Source organism: Sebastes fasciatus, chromosome 1 (genome assembly GCF_043250625.1).
Source record: "Sebastes fasciatus isolate fSebFas1 chromosome 1, fSebFas1.pri, whole genome shotgun sequence".
Lineage (NCBI taxonomy): Eukaryota > Metazoa > Chordata > Actinopteri > Perciformes > Sebastidae > Sebastes > Sebastes fasciatus.
The window spans coordinates 29975415-29984881 of record NC_133795.1 but is presented as its reverse complement, the minus strand read 5'-3'; positions in this window follow the sequence as shown (position 1 = coordinate 29984881).

Genomic DNA, 9467 nt, shown 5'->3' with positions numbered 1-9467 from the left:
CAGAAAGCACCAGCTGTAGGAGACAGCATTGACAGAAAGTGGAGGAAAGGGAAAAAAGAGGAGAAGGGGGGTGCTATTAATCTCTCCCCTTCATTCACCACTCTACAATGAATTGCAGCTGTGGCTGCAGATAAAAACTGAGCTTTTTTTTTTTCGTTCTTTCTTCTCGGGTGATTATCTGCAGTCAGGTGCCTGGGTGGAGGTATGATCACAACAGAGCAGAGGGAGAGAGGACACAGGGAGGGGAAGAAGAGGAGGAGGAGGAGGAGGAGGAGGAGGAGGAGGACAGAGACAGGAAGAGGAAGAGGAAGGACAAGCAGGGAGAAAGGGAGCGAAGAGAGGATGAAGTTAAAATGAGAGAATGATGGAAGAAAAAAGGATGGAGGAGAGGAAAGAGGAGATACGAAGGGAACAATGAGAGTTAGGAGACAAGGACACAAGAGGCAGAATTGTTAATGATTGCAGATAGCGAGGATACCTGAAAGAGAGAAATAAAAAAGGACGGGGAGGTCACTAAACTAATCAGGGCTGCAACAAACATCATTCTCATTGTTGATTAATTTACCGATTGTTTTCTCGATTAAACGATTAATCGTTCCTTTTGTGAAACATTAGAAACCCCTAGACGATGCCCCTATAGCATGACTAAAAACAAAAGAGCAAGACTCTGGAGAAAGCGTAAACACACACCGAGGTTGCACATAACAGGAGAATACAGAGAGCTGTGAGATTGAAATGCAATAAGGCAGCAGTGAGAGTAAGAAGTGGATTGTGCGAGGAGAGAGGAGGTGCAGATATGGAGGTGTTTAATATTGTTTGCTGTTTATCTCAACCAAACACAACCGCACAATAGAGATGTTATCTCGCCCACCTAAAGGGGGGAGAAACATTTCAGATCATGGTGGAAACGTGATAAGCTACATTCAAGATTGAATTAGGGAGAGGTTTGTGATCTAATAGCTTGACTTCTGTTGCTGCAGATATGACCAGAACAATATTTACTTTTTTTTTATAGGAATACCAACAACGAAGAGGAATATTCTGAATAGTGAAATAAATGTCAACCATATAAATAGAGACTATAAAGAAGGTGTTTAGCACACATTTACCAAGGGTTTTGGACGTACCAGCGTAGCTACAACGTGCGTGCATTTTGCATTAAAAATGCCCATTTTCCAAAGCGAGACTGTCCTTCCAAGAAAAAAGAACATCAGTCGCTTCAGTAAATCCCCAAAAATTACATATGTATGTGTTCAAATGAATTATGAATCTAGTCCGCTGCAAGCAAATAAGGAAGTTGTGTGACGTTGTTATGGAACCACAAAGTCCACAGAGAGAGGAGGTCGAGGTGGACGGATGTGACAACAAAACATTGGCCTTTAACACAGGAGACTGCTGTACGGGTCAGTCAACGTTGGAAGGTCCTTCCTTCCTGCTGCTGTCAGACTCTACAAATCAACATTGCTCCCAATAGACAGCACACAAACCAAAAAACTGACAATTCATTCACTCATTCATGTCCAACATCGATGTATACCACTGTGCAATATCCATATCCTGTACAACATCAACATTCCTGTGCAATAATGTATTTTACACATTGCTTATTTACTGTTTACTTATTGTTTTATCTTTGTTGTTTATTACTACTACTTAATACTACTATTACTTCCTATTTATTATATCTTTTTCTGTGTTTTACTGATGCCTGTAGTTGTTTGCACTGTCCCATTTGCCGTTGTAACGCTGTAAATTTCTCTGCTGTGGGACTAATAAAGGATTATCTTATTTTATTTTAGCTTTTAACCATGACCACGGTCATTCTCTAAACCTAACCAAGGTGTTTTGTTCATAAACTTAGCCTAATCTTAACCATAGTGTCGATAGAAATACAATGTATTTCTTCATTTTATTTGGAGGACTTGTAGGAGATTCAAAGTATAACATACGTTTTGCAACGTATCCTCATACAACAGTTTGTATGATATCTTATGAAAAGTTATTCCTCAGTTTTCGTGTCTTTTCCTACAAATGATATATACAAATTACAATGTATTACAGGTAGCCACTGGTTTCAGTTCATTTCAGCATGTAACACTTTTAGATAAGTAACATGTGTTTGAGATTGTTATTCCAACAAAAGGAACATTCAGTTATATCATTTAGTCGCATTTGTTTTGCAATTCCTTGGTGGTGCATTAAAGTGTTTGCAAGAAACTCACACAAAAGACTTGAGAATTGTTGTATTACACTGTATTCACTGTATTTACCTGTATGTAACTTTTTAAAGGTTTAAAATGTGTTTATAATGTTACTTCTGGGATTCTGGTCCCTGCTTGCAAGTGCAAGACCACATGGAGATGATGTAGTAAGTAGGCTACTGGTATGAATTGAAACTAATGGCTCCATGGTTAGGAAATTAATTTGAAAGGAAGCGGTTTGCTTGTGGAAACTGGGTGGTAGTAATGTAGTGTAATATGCAAATTCTAGTTAATGGGCTGAAATGTGCAAACCCACTAGTATGGTCCTTCAGGTTTTGTCGGATTTAGCCCTCAACACTCCCGTGGTAATTAAACCTAATCATGTTTCCACCAATACCACATTCAAGTGGAAATGTGGGTTCATGCAGTTCTTTACCTGTTCAGCTTTGTTAAACGTGAACACAGTGTCCGCTGGAGACCAAAACAAGAGGCTGTGGTCAGACAGCAGTGAGGCTGCGGATTTGTGTTTCTGTCAAACGCCCACAGATAGAGGCGATGAAGAAAAATGAGCGTGGAAATGGAGACGTCCTGCTTTGCATATCACAGGTTGCAGTTATTCTGAGCCAACCTCTTTCTCTACATCATTTCCCCAAGGTCATTTCATTGTTAATTTCAGATGTGGAGTGGCGGCAGTATAACATGTTTACAACCAAAGGTGAGTGTAGAAAATGTTGCTGCAATAATCTGGCAAACATAAGACCTTTATATGACACGAAAAAAACAAGTAAAAAGGAAATATTAAGACACTATAACACAAATAATGCTAGAATCATTTTCCCATATTAAATTTAAAATAAATTCTGGCTGCTTCCTCTAGATTTACATACAAACACACACCATAACCCAGCTGCCAGAAAAATGTTGGCATTGTATGTTTCTGCAAACCACAGGATACATTGAATTTGGAGGCTGTGGCTCAGAGAGTAGAGCCGGTCGTCCACCAATCGGAAGGTCGGTGGTTCGATCCCCAGGCTCCTCTGGCCACATGTCGATGTGTCCTTGAGCAAGACACTTAACCCCAAATTGCTTCGGAAGGATAAGCCATCGGTGTGTGAACGAGTATTTAGATTAGATCGTGATGGGCAAAGTTGGCACCAATGCTGACATGTAGTGTAAAGCCCTTTTTTAGTGGTCGGAAGCATAGAAAAGCGCTATATAAATGCAAGTCTATCTACCCTTTACCATCAAATGTCGATGTTTCTGAATCAAAGATACGTTTCAAAATATGTTTTATATCAACTGTTTAACGAAGTGAAATGATCGGTTAGGTTTACGCAACAAAAGTACTTGGTTAAGGTTAGAAAATACATCATGGTTTGTGTTAAAATAATAATGTAACAATGCAACAACGTAACGTAACAACGTAACGTAACAGCGTAACGTAACAGCGTAACGTAACAGCGTAACGTAACAGCGTAACGTAACAGCCTAACGTAACAGCGTAACGTAGCAGCGTACCGTAACAACGTAGCGTAGCAACGTAGCGTAACAACGTAGCGTAACAACGTAGCGTAACAACGTAGCGTAACAACGTAGCGTAACAACGTAGCGTAACAACGTAGCGTAACAACGTAGCGTAACAACGTAGCGTAACAACGTAGCGTAACAACGTAGCGTAACAACGTAGCGTAACAACGTAGCGTAACAACGTAGCGTAACAACGTAACCAAACTACAGGACAGTAACAGGACACGAACAGCAGTCTCCTGGGTGAAAGTCTGGGGTGTGACCACGTATTGTAACAACCATAAACACGTAACGTAAAAAACGTAACAACATAACTGACTGTAACAAGCATAAAGTCAACGTTTGCTTTTAGTTTCACACAGGACACAAAGAGCAGTCTCCTGGGTGAAAGTCCTGTGTTTGTTGGACCCATCCACCACCTTATACTCGTTATAATAGCACATAACTTTCATACTACGTAATTTTTAATCATTGTCGCTCGTTATACTATACGTCACTTGCTCTGACCGAATGCAAAAACGTTGACATTCAACGTACCCAGAAACGTACAATGACAAAAAATTTTCCTGGCCACTGAAAGTCTAAAGAAAAGACATCCATCATTTCTGTCTAATTAGCTAACATCTTATAATTATGAAAACTTGACCTTTAAAAGACTCTTCTGAGATGTGGGAAAAAAAACTAAATGTCTCTGTTTTTTTCTGTTTGGCCAGCTTGCCCTCTGCAGCCGTGCATGTGTTCCTCAATGTTCTGCTTAAACCATACAAGAGGGAGATCAGAAAGCAATCAGTGGTGAGTTGTAGACACACAGGGAGAGAGCCTGAGGGCCGGTGTTGAGAGGAGTGAGAGAAGTTGAGTATATTGACAGGCTTGTATGAGATGTGTTACTGCAGAAGCCCTCGGGGATGCAGCTCACTATAACACAACTCAGGCAGAAAACAACCGGCTAGATTAACCTCTAGTCGGTCGATGGAAGAGAATGAAAGATGAATTTTAGAGAATAACAGAAACACGTGAGTGATGTAATGGACATTACTCTGTACTGTTTTGATCATATTTTGAAGGCCATTAAAATGTATTTTCTCAATTAACTTCTTAATTTGAGTAATGGTTTCCTACATGAACACACTATTATAACAGTTTGGGTTATTTCTCATTTTTGTATTATTGTATTCTGTCACTTAATTCAATAAACCAATCAGGATTAAGTCACATTTCAATCTTATTCTGATGACTGTTGGTTGGTTGTTTGGTCACTATCAATGAAATCTGACCAAATCACATCCACACAGTCTTACAGAGTTTTACCAAAACATAGATTTTTGACTATGATTGTTGCTTATTTAGTCATGAATATTTCACGGTTTAGAGAAATACTTGAGATGTGAAACCAAGTTTTCAGTGCCTTTAAAAAATGTGTATAACAATATAAGTTTGGTTCCATCAAAGTTGATGAAAAAAAAAAAGTTTAAGACCTAAAATAAACAGCTCAAAACCTAAAATTTATAAAATCAATGATGTTAAATGACTGAAAAATAAAAAAAAATTTGCTGAATTTGGGGTAAAGGTGTATAAAATGATGCATAAGACAAATAAAATATTTACATTTGGTGGTAATTGTGCAGCATTAATATTTCACTCAATGTAATCATACAGCTTCAGTAAATCAACGTATCCTTATACAACGTTTCGTATGTTATCCTTCGAAAAAACGTTTCCTAATTTTTCGTATGAGTTCCTACGAATGTACAGCAACATGTGTCAAACGTGTCAAGTTACATGCATACAATATTTTCAAAATAAACTTCCTTCTTCACAGGAAACAACTTGGTTAAGTTTAGGTAACAAAACTACTTAGTTAGGTTTAGGTCGTGGTTTGGGTTAAAATAACTCCGGACATGGCGTAACTTAAGTATGGAAGTTACGTGACAAATAAATCAACATTTACTTCTGGTTTTACACGGGGTACGAACACCGGTCTCCTGGGTGAAAGTCCAGTGTTTTTTGACCCATCCATCCATCCCAACCTCGTCCCTATGCAGTGTTCGCCGCTCTTTATACATCCTAATTCACAATTACATGGATTACATACATATTGATTTTGTGGGATATATACGCATTACAGTGCATTTACTTTTCGTAGGTAGCCTATAGCTATGAACGGTGGATGACAACAGCCTGACTTGTTAGAAGGATTGATTCATTGTTGGTTTTGGTCTTTTCATTGGATTTGTTGATAATACAAAAAAAACAAAACTATGTGACATTGATTGAAAATACAAGCATACAAATTAATTTAGCGGGCTCATATATCTATTTTCAAAGCCATGTAAGGGAGTTTTCTCTATAAGAAGTTTTGCAGGTACGAGTGGCTCAGATTAAACTGAAAATTGGAGCGATGGCAGCGTTTCTGTCTGTTCCACGGCTGCACTGACCTGCTGTCTAAATTTAGAGCCAGTCGTCGGCCTGGTGTTGCAGAACGATTATAGCTCTTAAAAGACAGAAACACCTTTTGTAGCCAGACTTCTGTATTTGTGCAACGTCTCGCACATCAGCCCAGAAATCAATAGTAACATCTATTCTCCTGGTGTGTATTGAGCATGTTTGTGTGTTCCTGTGTGTGTGTGTGTCTGTGTGTGTTAGTGTGTGTGTGTGTGTGTGTGTGTGTGTGTGTGTCCTGTGGCTGAGCTCATGATAAGTGCTGGAGTTTTTTTTTTCCTGCTCTTAATTGTGCCGCTGACAATAGCAGTTAATGACAGCCCAGAGTGGCTGTTCGACTGTGGGGGGATGGGAGGACGCGGAGGGAAAAACCCATTTTCAAAAGCATACATGGTTTTTATTCATAAACCTGTATGCAACATGGCCAGCGGTTGCCTTTATTAAGCTCCAAGCACTCTCCATGAGCGCTGCGAGTTTCAATTAAATCAAAGCCGTTTGAAGGCCTGCCGACATCACAGGGCAGGAACAAAAAGCTTTCAGCAGGTTGTGAATGTAGTCAATTGCAAACAAGATGTGCATTTCAATGAATCATTCAGACTGGATGGGAAGAGGAAATGGATGGGTTATACTAATAAAAACACAGGGATGCGTTAGAATAAACAAAGCATCAATGCTAATTTAAAAAAGGGATTCCCTGTCTTCAGCTTTTGATCCAGGATCTAGTTCAAAGAAATAAAACAATTTATCCTCCTAGAAAGAAACACTTGTTACGCAAGTGAAATGTTTTTTTATAGAAACATGAAGGAGAACTGGATGCAAGCAACTCAAGGAGAACACATATATGGGCTGTTGAAAATATATGAAAAGATATCCTCAATTTGTTTTGACTGATACTGTATATTGCTGTAATTGGTATACTGCTATAATAATGCTATATTTTATCTTTCTATACCTAAACCTTTAATAATGAACTAAACACACACATTAAAGCACTATTTTTGCACCTCAACGTGACTAAAAGCTTTGAGACAAGTGTCACCTGTGTGATTTGAATGAGGTTGAGACTGAAATACATTTTACGATGATCATTGAGTTCAACTTTTCCTGTTTGACATGACAGATCAATGTAGACTCCGGTATAGCTACATGGGGTTAAATATGAAATTGCGGCCCGCTGATGGTTATCTTAGCTTAGTTTAGCATAAAGACTGGAAACAAGGGGAACCAGTGAGCCTGGCTCTGTCCACCTACCAGCCAGTCTAAAGCATAGTAATAAGAAAAACACAACCTGATTAGTGATTCGTAGACTAATTAGTGTTTGTACAGATCAAACAAACAACATATAACAAGTCAACGTATCCTCACACAATGATATCTTACCAAAAGTTATTCCTCATTTTTCGTGCATTTTCCTGCAAATTTCCAGCGTCAATTTTTCAAAATAAGCTTCCGTCTTCACAGAACACAACTTGGTTAGGTTTAGGAAAGATCGTAGCTAAGTTACGCCCACACCGGAAGTGGCGTAGCCAAATTGAAAACACGATAGAGGGTATGCTGCTACATGATACAGCTATACACTTCCACAAACTAAGCTCATCAGGCGGGTTGCTCTGATGATGGTAAACTCCCCCAGCTGTCACCATGTGTTACTGTGACTGTGTCAAGTGCTGCAGGACCAAACACTGTGAACCTTTCATCTCTCTCAGTCAGAGTGCAGCCTCATTCAAACGTTGGGGGGGAATCCCTGTGAGAGCTGACAAGATGTCGCTGCTCTCATGACATAAAACTTTAATGAGAACAAAACTATTACACGTCAGTTAACCAGCCACTGAGCTCTGCTCCTTTATTGACTTTGCTCTGGGTGACAAGACCACACACACACACACAACATAGTCACACACTTACACGTTTGCTCATATGCAGATACACAGTATTGTGCTTGGAGTGAGAGAACTACAAACACACACACATCAATAGCAATGAAAGGAGTTCTTACTGTAGTAGTGGATTAGGTGTTGTAGATATTGATGATGTTCCAACACTTTAAGTCCTGATCAATACAAAAGACATGCTCCTTTCTTTGCTACTCACTTTCACTTAGAAATTGTGTCTGATAAAATGAGAATAATAGCCTCTTAAGTCATTAGTAGGCCATTTAAAACAATAATTAGCTCGGTTATTCTGCAATTTATTTGATTTGCCTTGAAGCATAAGTGTCAGATGTGCACACCAGATACCCTACATCATCTGCAACATGAATATGAATAAAACAAAAATATGCGTATCCAGTTCCATGTTTTGTTGATGGCTGGAGATTTATTTATTTATTTATTTTAGTGGCAGTGTGTGATAAATCGATGGCATAGCTTTGTGGCAGCCCCGGGCCCTGCAGGTCCCAGTGGACTGCCTCAGTTTATTGTGCTCAAAAAAAGGCAATTACAATGTTAATGTGTCTCAGCAGGAGAGTGAACCCGGGAAGCATTGGACGTCAAAAGGTTGATGGAGAGATGGAGAGAGAGGAGTCAACGTGGGTTAACAGCAAAACGGCGTCTGGGGAGCGTTTTAGAGCAACAACACTGAAAACTCACCTACAGATACAGTTTAGACTCTTTATCTGGCTTAATACGGTACTAATCATTTAAGTATTGTTGCTATGTTAATTGCCTATTATTAGTTTTGATCACCAATATTAGAAAATAAAAGAAAATAAAAGAGGTAAGATAAGAAAAGATAAGAAAAGAAAGATGATAATATAAGATTAGACAAGATAAGATAAGAAAAAATATAAGATAAGATAATAAAGGAAGAAGATAGATAAGATAAGAAAAGATCAAATAAGATAAGAAAAGAAAAGAAAAAAGATAATATAATAAAAGATAAGCAAAGAAAAAAGATAAGATAAGATAAGACAAGATAAGATAAGATAAGAAAAGAAAAGAAAAAAAGATAATATAATAAAAGATGAGATAAGATAAGATAAGAAAAGATAAGAATAGAAAAAAGATAAGATAAGACAAGAAAAGAACGGATAAGATCAAAATAAAATACAAGAAAAGAAAGAAGATAAATTAGATGAGAAAACAAAGGATAAGATAAGATAAAGGAAAAAAGATAAGATAAGATAAGATTTAAGATAGAGTAGAAGAATTTGTGGAGCCATTTGTCATGTTGTTGCCAGACAGACGCCACCATGCAGGACTAATACAGCCCCTCTCTGAGGAGGTCTCTCGGGAGCCCATAATAAGCCATTAAACAGGCGCATTAGGAGTAATGAAAAGGCTCTTAGTGGTTTACACTGAG